The 21853-nt window shown below is 37.7% G+C and overlaps 1 protein-coding gene across 3 annotated transcripts in view; it reads left to right on the forward strand.

Moving 5' to 3' along the window:
* LOC145664529 (phospholipid-transporting ATPase ABCA3-like) overlaps positions 1-21853 on the forward strand; it is a 705558-nt gene that overhangs the window by 493794 nt on the left and 189911 nt on the right. The window lies entirely within an intron of this gene.

The raw sequence follows: 21853 nt of genomic DNA on the forward strand, positions 1-21853 counted from the left end.
ACAACCGATTTCCTTCTATCTTACACATAGCGTAGTTGAATCGGAAACACTGGTTCAAATCCTGAAGAATGTAGTGACTGTGAGCATTAATACTGACGTTCACATTGTTGTCACTATATGTGATACAAGGACGTGAAGACTTAAAAGCTTCTAGGAGTAACAACAGAACAGTTATGGTTTTGTTTCCTTCACGTGAGGGAGAACCAAAAAATAAGGTATTTATGCCTCATCACATTCTCTCAAATGCAGAAATAAGAGCTATGACGTTTATTGCACCCAATTAATGTTCAGGTTTCTGTATAAGCTTAATGTTTCTGTTCACTTCTGATACCTGTCAAAATAAAGAGCTAATAAAAATAAATGAGATAACAAAGAGATAAAAAAAAGAATGAGATATATATGTATTTAAATTACTTCGTGGGATTCGATTATGGCAACCTGTCTTATTTCTAATATCATTATAATCTTGAAATATAAGATTAGTCAATATTCGCTAGCACACACAAAGTAACTCTATTCGAGATTATGAGGGTGTTCAACCACTTTTGACTTATTCTATTGAACTTAGTATTGACAGAAAGTAATTAAGGAGATTCATATCTACTTATGTATGTTATGAGGCGCGTCTCTTAATTATCCATATAGCCCAAACATATATGTTATAGACTTCATTCAAAGTGAACATACATCTGGTGTTGGAAGGTTCAAGTATCAGCAATTCTCTCATTATGTCATTCAAATTACACTGGTTGGCATAAAAATCCTCCCACGAGGGTGAAAGGGTGTACCGGATAGATTTCGAGAAGCTGATTACGAATATCTCATCGAGAAAGTTCCAGCACGTAAGGTTTTTTTTTTTTTTTTGGCGGGGTGCTGTTTCCATATTGACAGAAAAATCGTATTTTTCGTATTTAATATGTGTTTTCCGTGTTTGGAGTGCATAATTCTGAATTTTTATCTTAATCCAAGAACTGTTACTAAGCTATATCCCAGAAACATTCTTTTCTCTAGCTCACGATCCCCCGGAAACGTACCCCCTCCCCTTGGGTGGCAAAGATTTATTGTCGTTCCACACTGCATACACTAAAACCTAGGCGTTATTGACGGAGAAAGGTTTCATAATCAACTTGCGATCATTCGTCGGCTCCCTTTTGTCTAGACGACAGACAGATTGTTGAGAAAAGGCGCCAAGACATACACCACGTTGTCGCGTGAAACAAATATTTCAGTTCCTAGTTGATCTTCGTGTTAGGAGGTGGTGTTACGCTATGTCTGTGTATACCGTAGGTGAAAAGTATTTCTGCGTGAAATATTGACGTTTGTGTTAAACGAACATGCCGAGAACTTGCAACAATTCGACAGATTCATTCTGCTACATATGTGAGGAAGTAATTTTCAAGGGACAAAATAGGCCCTTGTCACCGTTCCTGAAGACAGCTTACCATCTGTACTTCGGGAGTAAAATCAGCGATCAGGATCGCGTTTGGGCTCCGAAACAAAGTTGTAACTCGTGTGCGCGTACTCTCACAGGATGGTTGAAAGGTACACACAAATCGATGCCGTTCGCCGTATCTATGGTTTGGCGCGAGCCCCGTGATCATGTTTCAGACTGTTACTTCTGCCTGATTAATATAAAAGGTTTCTCGAAAAACATGAAGCATAAAATACAGTATCCTAACTTGGATTCCGCGAGGAGACCTGTGAAACATGATGTTTGTCTGTCTGTACCCGTACCACCGGACTCATACACCCTGTGCAGTGTTTCATCCGATGAAGAACCTGCTGCTTGTGAGGATGTTGCACAATCTTCGAGTACACAGTCAGATCCCAATTACGCTCCACTGCCTGACACTAATGAACCACATGTGATAAGCCAGTAAGAGCAGAATGATCTGATCAGAGACTTAAACCTTCTCAAGTCTAAGGCCCTGTTGCTTGCATCACGACTTCAACAATGGAATCTACTAAACCAAGGTGTGAATATATCGATGTGTAGGAAAAGAGAGGTGAGCCTAGTTCCTAATTTTACAAAGGATGGTGATTTGGTGTTGACATTCCATCGCTTATGGGACAACTGAAGTTGAACTACAACACTGAATATTGGAGGCTATTCGTAGATTCCTCTAGGATAAGTATCAAGGCAGTGTTACTACACAATGGCAATGAAAACCAGCTATCCCTATTGCTCATGTTGTACATATGAAAGAAACATACGAGAACATGCGAAACCTATTGCAGAAAATAAAGTACGAACAGTTCCAGTGATCTGTATGCTGACCTTAAGGTTATTGCCATCCTCACCGGTTTACAAGGAGGTTGCACAAAGCCCTGCTGCTTCTTGTGTCATTGGGATAGTCGAGCCAAAGATCAGTACGCCATCACAAAATGGCCGCCAAGGAAGCAACTGGTCTCAAGGGAGATGAACGTGGCTAATGAACGTCTTGTAGATACGGAGAAAATATTCTTACCACCCCTTCATATCAAATAAGGCTCATGAAGGTCTTCGTCAAGGCCCTGAACCGGGATGATGAAGCATTGAATCATCTCAGAAAACTATTCACAAGGCTCAGCGAGGCCAAGGTGAAAGAATGTGTTTTTACGGGACATCAAATCAGAGACGTTTTTAAGGATACTACATTTTCTTCTAAGCTTAATGAAGTGGAAAGTGAGGCTTGGGAGGCCTTTCGAGAAGTGTGTAGTAATTTTCTAGGGAATCATAAGTCACCTGATTACAAAGACATTGTGGGTGGTTAATTACTTCATTTCGTAACATGGGATGTAATATGTCCCTAAAGTTACACTTCCTGCATTGCCATCTGCACATCTTTCCTGAAATGTACAGCTTAGGGGAGGTCTCTGACGAACACGGGGAAAGGCCGAGCTATAGGTACCATGGAGAGGCGCTACAGTGGTAAATGGAGTGTGAATATGTTGGCAGACTTCTGTTGGAATGTGACACGCGAGACACCCTCTAGTAATTACAAGAGGAGTAGGAAAACTAAGTGACATATAAGTGTTAAACTTTAACTTTTTATGCAATTTTATCTGCATAATTTATATTGATATTTAAATTATAACGTGCAAATTATTATGGGTGGAGACTAGCATCTTTGGGCGGATATTGAAACCCCCCTCCTCTCTGAAAACTGGTACGTCCTGGAGAAAAACGGGTTACGGATTCGAACTCAAGAGCTCGAAACCTATAGGAATCACCTATTTTCGTTCGTGGGAGCGAAAGAAGTTTCATTTTGCCGCCCAGTGTTATCGGACCGATTAACCAGCGGTCGACATATAGTAGCCAAAACGTTGTAAGATATTAGAGTACGTTTGTTTTATCTTTTCACACTTCCCGCCAGTGCATTTGGTTTCCTTTAAAGTATTTTCTGCTAGCACTCACGTGAACGTTTTAATTCGGTAGACGTCTTATTGCTTTTGTCATGTACGTGACGTTAGTTGTAAGTCAGCTCATCAAATGAGGTCATTGCTATTTGACGGGTATTTGAAGTGTTCAGTTGCCACACGCGAATAGGTGTGTTACAGTGATTTGTAAGTGGTATCGCGTTTTGTTGTGTTTCCTAGTGTATTGTAACTGTCAACTTAACCGTGGCGTGGAAACAATGCGTTTGCGAACAGATCCATCCGTTAAGCGGGAAGCGTCCCAAGATAAAACAAATGTACTCTAAAGCAATTCCATAGGAGGTGGCCACATCAGTCATACAAACTTAACTTGTCTTCGCCTAACTTCTACATATTTGATCCAATGGAGGAAATCTTATTGGACAGAAGAGCCCTCTACCAATAGGAATAACGGGTAAAAGTCTCGGCTCATCTCGATAATAAGCGTATTTCATTAGAATTCTTCGGAAGAGTTAACTTGAAAATCTAGAATTATAACGAATTTTCAGGTACTGATAAAGAAAAATCATGTGCTTCCAGAATACAGAAGCATATAATCAGGTGGCAAATATCTGCTGCCGTAGCAGAAGACTAAATAGAAAATAGCACGTTAAACTTCAGTTCATACTCTACAATTATTAAAATTCAATAAGTCACATCAGAACTGAAATAGTGATATATGGGTGTATTGTACCATGTCAAAGATAATGGTAATTATATTCTGTACTTACAGCCAGTAGTGTGTAGTTTGATATATGTTGGAATTATTTATCCTTTTCAGCACCGAAGCTATATGAGGCGTAGACAATACAGCGGAAGGTGAAAACCGAGCCACCATAATGTGTTAAAGTTTCAAACCTTTTCTATGGGAATAGAACACAGTACTCATCACGTTATCGAATAGACCAACAGGCAAGCCAATTTCAACTCTAGAAATGAATTGCGAGTAAGTGAACGAAATCTAGCGACGAAGATAACAGCGTTTATCGAAATCGTTTTAAATACTAACATTTAATTCCAGACGGAATAAAAACGGTAATTGGTAACTTCCCATTGCAAATAATCCAGTTTTCAATATTTAGTTTTGGTGGATAATTATGTGCCAACAAAACAAAACAAAAGGAACATATGGGACTAGGATAGGAACTGAAAATAGTATCCATCTTATCGTGCCGGTGCGATAACTAATTCACTACTCAACTAGTCCTGGATCATAAACACATAAACTTTTAAATATCACTTTCACCGTAACAGTAAATCGCAGACCATAGTCCGAGTCTGGACTCCGTTCCCCTACTTTCGAAATTCCATTCAATTCGCAACAAATCAGGATAATGTAACGAAAATTCTATTGCCCCCTCCTTTCTGATAAATCACAGTACATCCCGTTGGATAATGAACCAAAGACTTGAATGTACTTCACTTAAAACTGATTTGAAGAACGAGATTAAAAACACAAATGTTTGTATCCTCATTGCCAAAAGTGCCTTTACATCGCCGTGACGAGTATGTGACCGCGCAGTACTATAAGGAAGGGATGCTAGCATAAGAATTTGTTAATAATTTTGAAGAGTTTTTATTTTGACTAAGGAAATAACGTAGGTATAGGGAGTAAAGACACAGATTTGAAGCATCAGTGCACTGTCATCTCTGAAAAGATTTGTATTCTCAGTTTTTCAATTTATTGCCTTATATGTTAAGTTAAACACCACAACATCTGTCACTGATAGCGTAGATCATCTTACTTTTTAAAATTGCCTCTGTAGCCTATTTGTCCACACATTAGTCTCTAGACATGATATAGATAGAAGGGAAAGAAAGAGATACATCGTAAGATTTATGTAATTCACTAATAGACTATAGGGACCGACTGAGCTAATTACTGCTACTAGTACTTTTAACTCTTTAGGAATTTACTACGACATGTTCGCAGGACACTTTTCTAAGTCCTAAATCTGTGCGTGAATTATTTAATTTGCCTCACTGTAATTATTTGAGAAAGGAAACTGATTATGCAGAACGTGAAATATGTTTTGCTGTCATTAAACTTTTGGCCGTAATAAATGTAAATAAGGTTATTATTATAAAAAAAGGCAGAAGTATTTATTCAGTCTATAGAACAATATAATACAGTAACTAAGCTACATCATAATCACTAACGCCAACAGGACTTTTTCCAACTGGGAGGGGGGGCAAAAGACCGATATAGAGTTTTTCGTTTTATTCTCTATTTATATTAAGTTGAAAGTCATAACATTTATCATTGATAGCGTATATAGTCTTTCCTCGCTATAGCCCATTAGTCAGAACATTCATCTCCAGATGTTAAGAGAAGAGAAAGAAAGAGATATGAACAGTGGCGTAACTAATTTTACTTCGTCCTGGATCGATCGATCATCGACTTACTCATAACCGCCACTGCACAGAGTATTTCATCTGCTGCGTTATACATACATTGGTTCCATGTCAGAAGGGCCAAACAAAAGGGCAAAGACAGAAAGCCCCGAGTCAAAACGGCCTCAGGACAAAAGGGTCTCCGCAACAAAAGTACAGGAATCAAAAGGGCCCGAATCGAAACGACCCCTTGGCAATGCACACTCTTCTCCCACTGCTCCTGCCATTGTTAGAATCACTTCTGGAACTCAGTTTTATTGAGGAATGTTGAACAACCGTGCCGTCGCATTGCGCATGATGCCTTCTTTTGACTCATCAAAAAGGCCGGGTTAATGGGTCCCGCGACAAAATGGCCCGAGTCAGAAGAGACCTGCCTCAAACGAGCCCGGGTCAAAACAGGCCCCGCTACAAAAAGACCTGGTTCAAAAAGGACCGGGTCAAAAGGTCTCCGCAACAAAATGGTCTAAGTCAAAATGGCCCGAATCAAAATTCCTCTCATCACAAGGGCTCGGGTCAAAAGATCTCCGCAACAAAAAGGCCCGAGAATCGCTTGTTAACACAACGCAAATATTTGCGATTTAGGTGGCGATAATAAACATAATTATAATGACTGTCTGCATTTTTGCGTTACATTACTATACTCAGAATTTTTGCGAAGTTTGGTACGGAATGACAACCAACGTCAGTAACAGAAGCGACTCTTGAGGGAAGTGACGTTGGTAAAAATTAACATTTGCGAATGCAATCCACCAGTAGTTAACTGCGCAAAGGTATGATGTAATTTCATTTACGGTGGAAAACATTAATGATCTCAAAACAAAAGTTGAAACGAAACAGATCAACCACTTTTTGTTCATTGTTATGCATATTTTGATGATTATACTTATTATTATATTACTTTTATTATTATCATCATCATTAATAATAATAGCAATATACAAGGTCAGTGGTAATCCATGCCTTCAAACCAGTATATGTCACTGCTTGAAACTGTGAACTCTACATTAACATCGGTCGTCTATCGATCATTTTATGTTACTCCCTCCCACTCTTTCAAGGTGTGCAAAGGTGTCTTACCCCTTACCCCAAAGCATGGAAAGCAAACAATATTTTCGCAAACACAGCCAGGGGCACAGAGGGAGTGACACAGAACGCACACTGCTCGCTGTATAGCTGCAAGAGATTCATAGGTAATTATAGTTGCCCTCTTGTTACAAGGCTTCAGTCAAGGCGCACCTATCAAGGTCAGTTCCGGCAGTAGAACACACGGTTGGCTGTTAGAAAACAAGTGTAGCATGCAACTAGTATCTTCTGTTTATTTTTCACGAATATTTTTCACCTTCATGCGTACAGGTCACGCATTAGATTTAATTGACATGCTGTGTATAGTATATATTCCCTAAAAAGATATGAGTACTGAAAAGGCAAAAACATGTAAATATATTTGTTTTTTTTATTCTATTAGCCAGTGGAAGTTTGTATGGTTGTTTCAACATTCTTCTTGTAGTTTGCTTAGGATTCACTTCCCCTTTTTAGTTGATCTTTTGGTTGTGAATACCACTGCGACAAGTCGTGATTCTTATGATAGTGGCGTATTTTCGCCTGGATAAATTACGGAAATAATAAATAATGTAGACTCCAATGCTTTTGAAACGGACGATAAATGTAGTTTGTAGGTAGATTATAGCATCAATTTGTGTGACACGCATATCTCTTTTTATTTAAAAATATTGTGTAGTATACAATATCCTGAATTCAAGATGGCTGCCATAATGTACACTATATCATTTAACGCAGTTTCTACACCAATGCCAAATTGTAACATTTGCTTTTCCTCCGTCTGTGCGTCTCTTTGTTACTGCCCTATCATGATACATTTTTTCTATTAGATACATATGTTAAACAAAGCACATTCTGTCGCAAACAGATGATGTGTCAAAAATGAGTTCACATTCTCATTTGTGGGAATGTTCAAGCCTAAGCTGAAATGTAAAATCATAACCTTTTACATTTAAAACAATATTGTGTGATATGCAATATGGCGGAATTAAAGATGCCTTCCATGGCGACTACACTCCAAATTAATGCAGCTTTTGCAATAATACCAATTGTATGTAACATTTATTTTTCCTCCGTCCACACATGTCGTTATTATTGTTCTGTCCCAATACTTTTCACTAACCCTGTATATAGATCCACATATGTCTTCTTACAGCAAAATTAATCTAATCATTTGCACAGAATATTTTTATACTATACTTTGATCCAGGGGTAAAAATGGAATTTTAGAACTAAGTGGAAAGTCAACAATAGATAAAGTTTGATTGGCCTATGACACTAGAAAACCAATTCCGAAATACGGGAGTGCAAGCAAACTTTTTTGGAGAATGACTTAAGCTCTGGCGATTGTTGCAGAACAATCCACAAGCAAACAAAACTAATATCACCATTCAAATTTCCTATTTGTTACTAATAATCTTTTTTTCCTTCTTTTCACAAACACTTCAACTTACTAAAAGGAAACTATTCCCTTGTGCATGCCTGATCTCCACTCTTCCTTTGATCTCAAGCTTTTTACCCGTGGAACCGTATTTACCGGGCCCTTTCTGATGCGGGGCCCTTTTGACTCTGGCCTTTTTGTCGCGGGACCCTTTCGGCCAGGGCCCAATTGACGCATGATCGTTCTTACTCGTGCCCTTTGTCAGCGGGGCCCCTTTTGACCCAGGCCCGTTTGACGCATTTCCCTTTTGACTCGGGCCCTTTCGTCGCAGAGATTTTTTTACCTGAGTCCTTTCGACGCTGGGCTGGTTTCACTCGCGCCCTTTTGTATTAGGTCCCCTTTTGACACGGGCCCGTTTGACGCAGGACCCTTTTGAATCCGACCCTTTTGTCGTGGAACTCTTTGGACCCGGGTTCTTTTGATGAGGGACGTTTTGATTTGGAAACTTTTGACTCGGCCCTTTTGTTGCGGAGACCTTTTGAAAAGGGCACTAAAGACGCGGGGCCATTTGACTCGGGCCCTTTTGTAGTTGGGCCCCCTTTAACCGGGGCCCGTTTAACGCAGTTCCGTTTTGACTAGGACCCATTTGTCGCGGAACAATTTTGACTCGGGCCCTTTTGATGAGTGGAGCAGTGTAAAGTAAAATATTTTTAAAAAATTGATATTTGCATGATATACCGTTATCACTACAATCGGCAACTGGTACTTCAGTACAAAGAGAGTGTTACACAAACGTGCAGTCTTAAAATACTTTTTAACATGTATATGAATTGTCCAACTCGAAATTGATTATCCTGAATTTAATTGTTCCTTTCTCAAACCAAAGTTCGTGGGGAAGACTCTCATAATTTGTACATGAGAGATACTGGCGACCCTCATTTTTGGATTGGCGAGTGCGTCTGATTTTGAAATTTTGCACCCTAGGTTAGTACATATGTTTTTATATTTGATGAATAATATTTACTATGTTATTTCGTTGGTTGGATCAGAGCATAATGCTCATTTCAGCATCTTTCAGCATCTATTCAATATGAGACATGCACCACTGCTTAACATGGAATTAGAACCACATGAGCACACCGGAAATTGAACCCGGGTCTCCCGTCTTGAAGTTGTGTACGCGCTTGACAATAAAAGAATACTGGTATACAGGTACGTATCAATTGAATGGAACACCTGAAAAAGTGACTTACTAGATTACTATAGGGCTGCACTACTTTTCGCCCTTAGAACAGCTTTGATGCGACTTAATGGAGTCATAGATGAGGTGATTAGCAAGAGTGGAGTACTGCATCATTCTGCGTGTAGTTCTGTCTATGTCGAATTCGTGTCTGGAAAACAGGTATAAGTCCATTATTCGGCGAGCCAGGGGTAGTATTCAATTTCATCTACATGTTCCTCAAATCACGACACAACTGCTTTAGCTGTATGAATGGGTGCATTATCGCCCTGGAATATGTCATAATTGACCGGAAACACCATCCCACGCATAGGATACAAACGGTCCCCTAAAATCGGATCATAATTACAGCAAAGGCGAGACCGGTAAGCGTCAACATAGAACCCCATGAAAGCCAAGATATTGCCTCCCATATGGTCACAAAGTGTCCACCATGTTTCATGGTTGGGCGGAGACACTGCATATCATACGCTTCTCTGGGTGTCTGACCACATAAACACGGTCGTGATTTGAAATATAATGAACGAAGACTCATCCAACAATATCACACGTTTCCAGACATCAGCAGTCAATGCTGCCTATTCGCGTCAATATAGGCGTCGTGCTAAAGCTTTATGGTCCCTGATCAACAGTTTCAGTTGTGCAACAAACACCGTATGTCCCTATCATGCACTTCGGGGCGGAATGCTTTCGACATAGGCTGTGAGAACTGGTGCTCACAGCCTTGAGTCACTTTCATCACAGTCGCACGACAGTTCTAAGTGACAATCAGCTTTAATGTTCGGCAGTGCCTGAAACAGGGGGCTTCATTACAACCTCTGTTCTTTTTCGTTAACGTGTTTTTGCCGTGAGTTTTGAAATGAAATGAAATGAAATTTTTGAGTTTTACGTCCCACGGTTATGTCGGTTAGGCTAAAGGAGACGGTAAATGAAATGGTGGAATGAAGAAAGTGGGAGGAAACGGGAGAACCTCGAGAAAACCCACGCAGACGGTGTTTGTCCACCACAAAGTTCACTTGTCAGGAGCAGGGTTTGAACCTGGGAGCCCTTGCACTGTCGTGAGTTTTGTTGGTGGTAATAATCTTAGGCACTGACCCGCACAATACACTCAACATATAGCACTTTCGTCACACCAAAAATTTGGACTCTTTGGAAAAAAGAGGCTACCTATTTTACACTATCAAATGTCTGTTCAGATCGCTGCAAACTGCTATTCTATTGCTCTTCATATATAGTTTCCCCTAACACATCACCAGCATCTTGAAGCCTCTTCTATCAGTAAACAGAAAACTGTCTTGCATTTATTTGTTGAAGTTTCAGTTCTTTTTCTAGCACTAAAATTATATCAGACGTGAACTGATAGTTCTTGAATCCAAACAAACAGGAATCTGACCCAGAACTGCTAGCGGTGCAATAAAAATGCGTTCGCTAGCTACTACTCCAGCTCGTGAGTTGAAGATCTTTTTTAGTTTAATGTTGCATAATTAACCATCAAGGATAAAAGAGACGGTGGAGATAGTGGAATGACAAAACGGGAAATCACCGAGAAAAGACATAAGCATGATTATGCTTATATCATGCAAAGTCCATTGCAAAGTCCATTTGGCTCGGCTGGATCGAGCCAAATACCCCATGCACCACAGGTGAGAGATCTACTACTGAACCACCCATGCCCCGAAAAAAAAGTTATTGTATATGATATTACAGAATCACATTTTAACATTACCGTCGCAAAGAAATTTTCACAAAATGAATTTAAACCAAAAATACCTACACGGATGTGGATTTTGTTTTCCAAAGCCTGATGAATACTGTGTTTTTAAAAACAAAATTCGTTTCAAATTAATTAAGTAGTAGTTATATTTCTTCATTAAGTTGCTTGAACGAGTGGATTGTTTCCGTGAACTAGCTAGAAACATGCAAAGCGATCCCTAACAAATAACACGAAGACTTAGGAGTCCTAAGTCAGAGGACGTGCGTTATTTACACTAAATTTTGTTTAAAATACATACGTTTATCTAACCTAATTTGTGAGCATTAGTTCTATCTTTACTTGTTTTTGCACACTTTTTTTTCAAATCAACTTTTTGCATTTCACGTAACCTCCAACAGTACCAAGCTAATGAAACAATTCTCTCACTTCTTGACAGTACTGTCATATAACCATTATTGGTACCGGTATTATATTCCATATGGTCTTTCAGTTCTATGTCACTCTAAGATAAATAACGCTCAAACAGAGAGAAACAGAACGCATTCTGTCATAGGGAATGACTTTTGATTGCTGAAATTCTTCGGTTCCTCTTTACCTTACAGGTATGACATATGCGTAAATTATATATAAGTAGCGTTCAAAAAGAAATGAGCCGAAGGCTGTAATGTTCACACCGGTGATAGAATGATAATATTGTTGCGTTTATAAAAAATAGGTGTTCCGACAAGAGAGCGGAAGTTCACAACCAGCGGCTAGAATCACGTGTGCAAGCCATGCAGCGACGGAAATACGCTAGTTGTCGCCCGGGACAAGAACACGCCTTAGATCCTCCCTGACCAATCAAGCCAAACCACTGCCCCAAATATTTGCCCAATTTGGCGACCTCCCAATCCGATGGACGGGGCATAAAAATAGTATATTACCTCTAATTTCTATATGCTAATTTGCAACACTCCAGCAGTACGACTGCTTCTAGACAATATGAGTCATTTTGCCCAGAAAATGTATTTGCAGCAATAGTAATTGTGCTCCTAATTCAAACTTGCCGTTATAAAATGCAACTTCTCAAGGTACTAACAGTACAGTTTAATCAAACGCAGGGTATATATGTAATTACTTTTTATATGCCTACTTCACTGGTCAAATGGCTCACATGCACACCTATAGTGCACATGTTCCTCGGTTCGACTTGCGGTAGAAGTACATTAAATGAGTTGAGTTGATTTTCTGCTTAACGTCCCGTGCAGCAGCGAGGCTACATGAGACGTTGACATATTGATTAATGTAGATGTATATAGATTAATGTCAATCCAAACCCCATTAGCTCCCGCCGAAAATCTAACCCTAGTCTTCCAGGAAATACATTGAAATATAAACGCTTTACGATGGTTCAAATTCCACCTTAAATTGAAGGTCTGAATCTCATATAGTTTCAGTACTGAAAGGGACACTAAAGTCTAATTCAACTAAACGAAAATTTTAGGTTGGTTCACCTATTCTTAATCTGTACATGAAGGTGTAACAGGACTCATTTTGTAGTGCCACAGCTTTTTTGGTTAAATTTACACTTATGTTTCACTCTGCTCTTATACAAACATATTAAGTATTGCTAAATTTATGTATATATAAACGAAAAAAGTTCAGTCAGTCATATATACGTGTATCTTTGCTACTCAATTACTTTGTTAAACACACAGAACCTAATTTCTATATGCTATATGTCTATATGACAAAATTTGAATTTTAGATAAAAGTTAGTAAAACTATTATTTGTGAATATTGATATTCGAACACTGAAACTTTTAACTATTTACCCTATAATGTTATAATATAATGTAACAAACCTATTTTCTGGAATACTAAAACATGTAGCAGCACTTCTTTCCAATCGGTAATGACACAGCCGCAATGAAGTCATCCATACTGCTTTAAAGAACGTCATACACATATTACAACAACGACAACATATTATAAAATAAGCGGATATTTAATTATGATTAGAAAGAAATCGTAAACACGTTGAAACAAGACGGCTCAACATATACAAATATACTTATAAGATTTGTAAATTATTTCTCACCATAAGTTGTATCTTGGAATCGGTTCTTATCAGAAAAAGATGGACACATTCTTAAACAAGTGAGTATTAGCACGCAAGACGGAGCGACACTATCGACAATCGCTCTCGCAGTGGAAGTTATGAACTAAAACAGTGTACTTCCGGAACCATTTGACTGACTCGGGCCTGGTTTGAGGAAAGGTTTGACACCAGTGGAAATGCTTGTTTGTAGCTGCGTTGAAGGTAAAGTTATACGGTATATGCCAGATTGAAATCCAGGAACTCCTGAGATGTAGATAAAGTTAAGTGGAATCTATTTCATCATTTGGATAACGGATTATTGAAATTGGAATTGAGTGAATTTCAAGCACATGTTCGTGAAGAGTGATTTCGTTATTAGTCAACGATTTAGAATTCGAAATTTGAAGTCATAGTTCACTATGAATAAACTCAATTGTCTTTTGCACATGATCACGCGTAATCAGGGTAAGATATTGAATATTTAAAGCCATTTGCAGTAAAATGTTGTATTGGAGAACGTTAATTTTTACTTTGTACGTTAATAATCACAACATGTCAAGGTAAATTTATTCCGATGGGGGAACCCTTTCCATGGGTAAGGACTAGTGCCCGGCCCCGTAATTGTCCAATTCCATTCCCTCATTATGTAGGTCATTTAGAATTAAAATCTCTCTCTCTCTCATTCTGTGTGTGTTCCAACGGATGTTTATAATCAAATATTAAAGGGCTTTAGTATCTTAGTTACTCCCGCACCAGTTTGTAGATAAAGTTTCAGGTTAACTAGTGGTTTTAAGATAAGAAGTCATGCATATATATATATATTATTCAGTGTACGCCTTGAAATTAGCGTCTATTCGAGTTAAGCTAGCTCCATCGGATATTGTCAGCATTAAGAATTAAAACAATCCATTGAGTATTCATTCTAATCATTTTACGTCTACTAGGTTAGGTTACTTCATATAAATATACATATCCACATTTTTCCACGTCGCTTGTCTATTTCGTCCTCCTCTGTCCGCCAGCAAGGGAATGTCGTTACTGATTACTAACTTAATAGTCCGTGGCCGTCGTCGTCTCGTCGAGTGCTTTAACGGTGTGCTACGTCACCGGAACCTTGGTCGTGAACTTATCTTCCGAAGTTGGTATGCAGGACTTTAGCGTGCAGAAGTTGCTTTTAAGATTTCAGGTGTTGCTCTAATTTGACATTAGGAGAATAAAAGTAATATTAAAGTGCGCTCACATAGTGAGGCTGCCGAATAGAGATGAGTAAATAATAATTTCTCCTTTCCTTTTTTTTCTCTCCCCTGTGGTGTTGTGGCACCTGAATTAAATTAGGAATGGGTTGCACTTCTGCCGGCGGGCGCTCGCTCAGGTGAAGGTCAGATTCGTCCTGTTTAATGTGTAATGACTGTCTGCAAGGCCAAATGTGTTACCAGGTTCACCAGTGTTGGTTTATTTTAAACCTCGACGCCTTGGAATTTGTGTAATGGCCTATTGTGATTACAAGATTGAAAGTTTCCGATCTCTTGCTACAAGGAGGGAAAGTGAATAAACATGGTCTCTAAATTCTTATTCAGAGTTATATTATGTCAATCTGAGAATCTTTCAGTTGTAACCTATAATCTGCCGTGAGGAAATTATCGTAAACATGTAGATGCTAACAAGAACAAATGTAAGCTGATCTATATGCTATTGAAACTTGATTTTTTTTCTTTCTTTCTTTTTGCCTGATGTAAGGTGTGGAAACATTAAGACATTACTATTGTGTTAAACAGCATTTAATTTGTGGTTCTGAGACTACCATACTAAGCTACTTCTTTGTTAATAAATTTATATTTCTGAGAAATTGAGAGAATTATTTGGAATTTTACATCCAATGAAATATAAGGTAATTTGAACAAGCAAACAAGTTTCGAAGGGTGTTGAGGATTGGTGTATCATAATTACTTCTTCGTTCTGCTGCATTCTCTGGGGCAAGATCCTGGGTTTCCTAAAGTATTCCGTTGCGTAAATCGTCTTTTCTTGGCTTCTCTCAGGGTTGCCAGGACCCTGAGTTAGGAGTTGAGAAGCTGACTCAAGAAGCTGGTCGTTATGTATTTAGACTTGTAAGTAGTGTTACAAATTCAAACTTAAAATGGAACTGGGGTAACTCGCAGACAATGACTGATTTAACAACAGGTTTGATAATACCGGGTGTAATGGCTGATTTAAGAACAAACTTGATATTCCCCATTCCCCAACACTGGGTACTAATCAGGCCCGTGCTGGGATACTAATGAGGGCGGTGGACAAGTCTACTAAAAGGGCGCTCATACAAACGGAAATATATATATATATATATATATATATATATATATATATATATATATATATATATATATATATATATATATATATATATATATATATATAATCTTACGTACAGACTTTGAAAGAAAGTATGGCTGCCATTTTATATCAAAATCAACAGCAATTTGTTTTAGTATTAACGTAAATAGCTAATTTGTGAAAACCTCGAATCGAAATCCTCTTTACTAGAGAAAAACTTTTTAGTTTCTGTAACAGGTATGTCTGTCAAATAAAAAGAAGATAAATATATCAACAACTTAATGTAGCTCTATTGCCTATGGACACTGGAGGTTCATTGCCACGTTTACAAAAGCTCTCCATTGATTTCTATTCTTAGCCAACTGGACTCAGTTTCTACTTTATATTCCAATCTCTGCGAGAACCATTTTAATGTTGTCCTCCCATCTGCGCCACGAACTTTCTAATTGTCGTTTTCCTATTTGAATTTTTAGTTAGAACTTTGAAAGCGTTTATAATTTCTTGCATTCTAGCTACGTGACCTGCCCATTTGAGCCTACTAGACTTGATGACTAATGTTTGGTAAACGTATAAATTATGCACTTCCTCGTTATGAAGTTTCCACCATTCCTCATTCCCGTTCTTCTTGGAGTCCGAATCTTGTTTTCAAATACTTTCAGTCTGCGATTTTGCGATTTTCCCTCCGAGTCAGTGACCATGTTTCGCAACCTTACAGCACAACAGACATGATTATCGTTTTATATTTTAAGCTGCAAATTCCTCAACAGAATTCGTATCAACAAAAGATTTTTTAACCGAATAATAACACGAAATCCCTGCTTTCAATTGACATGAAATTTCTTAGTGATTATGTTTTTGGTCTGTTAATAATGATTCTAGATATTTGAAAGTATCCACTTTGTCGAGAGTAAACATTATCTGGTATTTTAACGCATCCATAAAATGCAGTATTACGATCCCGACATACTTCCATGTATTTAGTTTTCTCTGCATTTACTTCTAAACCCATGTTCCTTCAAGCGTTAATTAAGATTTCTGCATTCCTTTCTATTGTTCTAACATCTATAAAATTTACATCATCAGCATACGCCATAACCTGGTAAATTCAACTCAGCTCTAGGACCTGATACCCTTTCGTACCCTCCCGTCTTTCCGTAAAATACCCTCACGTCTTTGATTTTTCTTAATAGTGTTCTCTAAAACAAAGTTAAATAATAATGGCGACAACGCATCTCCTTGTTTTAGGCCATTCTCAACGTGAAAGCTCATGAACGAGAATTTCACTTTTCGAACTTTACTTTGGGATTCATTTAAACATATCTTAATTAATCTAACTTTTTCGGAATTCCAAATTCTGTAAGCATGTTGTTCAATGTTTCCCTCATATCCGAGTTTAAAGTCAATAACTGAAGTGCCAGGATACTGTATTCCCATTTCTTTTCAAGTATTAATCGAATGGTAAATATCTGGTCGATAGCCGATCGATTTTACCTAAATCCGCTCTGATAATCTCCAATAATTTCATATGGATATGGAGGCAATCTTTCTAATAGAATGTTTAAGATTATTCATTGGATGTTGACGGAAGAGAAATGCCTCAATAATTATTATAATCAGTTTTGTTGTTTTTCTTCTGAACTGGAACAATGGTTGATTCTTTTTACTTTTGTGGTAATTCCTCCTTGTTCCAGATAAGGAGAATGAGTTTGTGTCTTGCTGTACAATTTTACCCCTCCAGCTAAAATTAAGTCAGCCAGAATTTCGTCTACACCTGGAGAGGTGTGTTTCTTTAGTTTTGTAATAGCGATTTCTATTTCTGTCTGGTTAGGTTCTGGAATATATGATTATGCTGTGTGCATTTCAGTTTCTCCACGAACATTAGTTTTTGGCTATATGTTAAGCAAATCGTCAAAGAAATCTTTCCATCTATTTAAGGTCCTATCCTTATCAGTGAGAACTGTTCCGTTGGCTTTCTTTAGTATATAAGCACGAGGTTGATATGCTTTTTTAAATTCGTTCCTCCCCTTATACATGTCCCGAATGTTTTTGTCTTTGTTTTTTTATTATTATCTTCAAGTTAATTAATTTTAGCTTTCAAAAATAGCGTTTCTTTGTTCTAAAAATTTTGGAAGTTTTCCGCCAGATGACAATGAAATTTTATGTAGTTATTTCGTTCCAATTTTTTAGCCAGCGCTGTTTTTTTTTTTTTTTCTATATTCTCTTCTCTGCTACTTTAGTGCATTCCTGGTTGAACCTTGGTTTGTTCCTACGTATCTCTGCGTGCCCCAATTTTTCTTTTGCTGAAATTTTAATGTTATCTCTAATTTCAACCAAGTATCCTGAACACTAGTGCACTCCGAACATTCTAAAATCGAGGATCTATTTGACACTTTAATCTGGCTCCCATCTCACCTGACTCTTCTCAATTTCTTTAAAATAAACCGCTCCGTTTTCAGATATTGAATATTTCCTTTATTCAACGATCGTCTCTCTCTCATTATCGCTGCTACCAGGTGGTAATTAGTATCACAATCAGCTCCTCTGAACGACGAACATTAGTTGTGCTAGACTGTTTTCTTCTGTCTACTAAAATGTGATGAGTTTATTTATGTGTCTTTCCATCTGATGAAATCTAAGTATATTTATGAATGTCGCGATGTGGGAATTTTGTAATCTTCACAATAAAGTTTCTGGATTTTGCAAAGTTCACGAGTCTAACGCCGTTATCTCAACCTTTCTTATGCAGACATTTATTCCCTATAATCGGTTTGAAAATACCCTCTCATCCTACCTTTGCATTGAAACGGCCTAACAGAATTTTCATGTATTCTTTCGTAAAAACTGTTCTTTTTATCGTCATGGTTATTTTGTGTTGGGGCATGTGCATTTAAAACAAAATATTACACCACTGACCCTTAAGAGAAGTAAAAGAAAATCTATCAGTAACAAATTCAATTCGTGTAATTGCTAATATTATTCGTTTGTGAACGGATAGCCCTGTTCCTAGTTGGTAATTTTTAATTCGTTCCCCTTAAAAGAACGTAAAATTTCCCGACTTGACTCCTCCATTTCCTCCTCATCTAACTTCCTGGTATCCCACTAGGTCCATCCTCTATTTCTAAACTCATTCCTTACAAATTTTAACGCGGCTAACCTATAGAGACTTCTTATATTTCATGTTCCAAATCTCATGTCGATTTTACTTTGTTCAGTTCGTGCCAAGTTATCAGTTCTAATCCAAGGATTCTGCGAATATATCTCAACAAGCTTTTCTTTTTCAGGATAAGGTTGTTTGCCCCACACCAAATCCCCAAGCTGGAGGATCACCCCTTGTCATCTGTCCGCGACTGCTTATTCAGTATATTCGTAGCTAACCTCTATATCTAAAGGCCTTCTCCTCGATCCACAACCTGAGAACACACCGTGCCGTGGTGACAGGAAGACCACATTTAACAGAAATTAATGTAGTTATATCTTAGAAATACAATAGATACAACAATTATCCGAACACTGCTTTAAAACACATAGGTACAATCAATATGCTCGGATATATGGATGCATATTAAGACTGTGCAAGCTTCGATGCCGTAAAAATCGTAAATTAGAGACTAGTGTCAATGTATTATTTCATGAATGTATCGTACGTTTGACTATCTCAACTATTCTTGATGTATCACATGATTTCGCTTTATAGCTACATAACTTTACAGTTATTTTTGTAAGTGTTTATACTTTTTACCTGATCTCCACGAATAACAACTGTATGAATTTATACAACACAAAACTGGTATCCAGAAAAACAAATTTAAAAAAATATATGCCTATAATGTGATAATGACAGGGCGCCTTCTACCCTTCACAGGTTCTTTATTAACAGCTACTATTTTAATTTATTGTACAAACCTGGTATACAGAACACTTATCTATAATGTGATATTTCGTAGGTCGCCTTATGTAAAGGGTGCACTGTATCTTTTACGGATCTTTACAATAGTAACTGTATGTATATATTGTACAGGACTGTAGTATACAGAAGAATGAACAAAATCGTCCATATTTGATGTGGTTTCGCAAAGACATCTAACGTAAAGGGCGCACTGTGCCTTTCACGCATTCTTTACCTATAAAACTGTAAGAATTCATTACTAAAAACTTGTACCTTTATTTATACTGTGATGTTTCGGAGAGCGCACCGGGACACGTCCCGGTGTCCCGGTGGGCCAGCACGGGCCTGGTACTCATGATTTGAACTTGGACAGAAACGGCACCAGAAGTGTTATTTATCTCGGTGATCCCGAAACTATGGACTCTACATTAATATAAGCTGTTTTGAGTCATTGTATATGTTACTCCCTTACACTCTCCCTATATGTGGTATGGGGTGTTACCCTTGCTGAAAGCTGAACTTAAAGGTCATCATAACTGCTCGTAATGAACTTGGGGGCCCCGAAAGCTATGGATTCGACACTAACACTGGTCAGTCTCAATAATTTTTCATGTCACAATTTCACACACTCCTTCAGGTTGCTAATGGAGGCTGAACTTAAATGGCATTTGGAGTGCCACTCTTTATCTAAACGACCCCCAAAATTATGGAATCGACACTAATATTGGTCTTCTTTTTATCATTTTTATGTCTGCCCCTCCCATTCCTCCTAGTAGAGCTAAGGAGGTATTAGCACTCCTGGACTTAATTTGGACTTAAATGGCATTAAAACTGCTATCAATTAGGTTAGCGACACTGAAAACTTACGATTCGATACTGATATCGATCGATTTCGATATATTTACGTCACTATGTAACCCTCTTTTGTGCTAATGGGAACTTAATCAGAGTCAAGCGGAATCCAAAGTGACACTATTTACCCCAGGGACCTCGAAAACTATGGATTCGACAGTAATATCAACCGTTTTCTAGTATTAGGCCTACTCAATATGCATCCCCCTCCAACTCCCCATAGCTAGCCTAACAGTACTCTTTTCCAGACAGTACGAAATATAGTTAAAATTACTCTAGGCATATCGGAGTTATGTTGGAACACACATACATACATACATACATGCATACATACATCCTCTATTATGCATATAAATACATATAAGAGAGAGAAAGAGCGACCAAGGCATCACCACTTCCATACAAAAAGGCCTATTAGAGTGTTGAATTGAAAACCTATATAAAGAGTTCGCTGTGGCTTGCTTTCTAAAGCAGAATTCAGCCTCTTTACGTGGTCTTTAGGGGTCGTGAATGTCTTGTGAAAGTTTTTGGCTAGCGAGTGTTTTTGTCTGGAACTACGATCCGATTTTGGATATGCTCCACGTCTCTGATTTAAAGAACGTAAACCACATGCTGTAATGCGAATGTTGAGAAGTAAACTCTATATGCCAAATAGCTGAAACTAAATGCACTACACAACTTATTTATCGCTATTACACGATTTTTAAATTTGTATTTAATATTCACATATAACATACCTACGTTCTGTCAACTTCTAACACATCTCAGATATCATATTTTAAACGTAATAATTTATTATGTCCTGAAATGATTATACGGATAAATTACACATCTGATGTATTCAATTGTAATTATTTTACATTAGTTTCATGCACTGAGAAAAATATGGTATCTACAAAAGAATGAACCGAACGGGAATCGAACTTACGACCTTACGATTTGAACTCTAGTGGTTCACCACTGAGCTAACATAAGCAATCTCGGGAAGCTCCTTCTAACGAAATATAACTGAGTTTCTAAGACAGTGACATTCATATCATTTATAATCGGTTTTTCTCCTTTGTTTTTTAATTTTACTATGCATGCATGAGATAATTATGTTCTCTGTCTTTCTTTTCATTGGAAATATTGTTTTACTTGTGGAAATGTTCTTTTACACACACACACACACACACACACACACACACACATATATATATATATATATATATATATATATATATATATATATATATATATATATATATATATATATATATATATATATATATATATATATATATATATATATATATATAGATAGATAGATAGATACGTGTTTCTTAGTTTTTAAAAAGAACAATTAAAGATTTTAAATCTTACTGCAAGTGGTAATAGTCTGCTAACCCGATAATAGATAGAAGTGGTGGTTGACTCATAGCTGTGTGTGACCACGTTCCTCTTACCAGCTGCTCGTAAACAGCGATCTAATGAGAGGATTGGAAGTGTATTTCTGCATGTTTGTAGTAGTGTTGTCGGAAATT

Source organism: Thermobia domestica, chromosome 11 (assembly GCF_964235325.1).
Source record: "Thermobia domestica chromosome 11, izTheDome1.hap1.1, whole genome shotgun sequence".
Taxonomy (NCBI): domain Eukaryota; kingdom Metazoa; phylum Arthropoda; class Insecta; order Zygentoma; family Lepismatidae; genus Thermobia; species Thermobia domestica.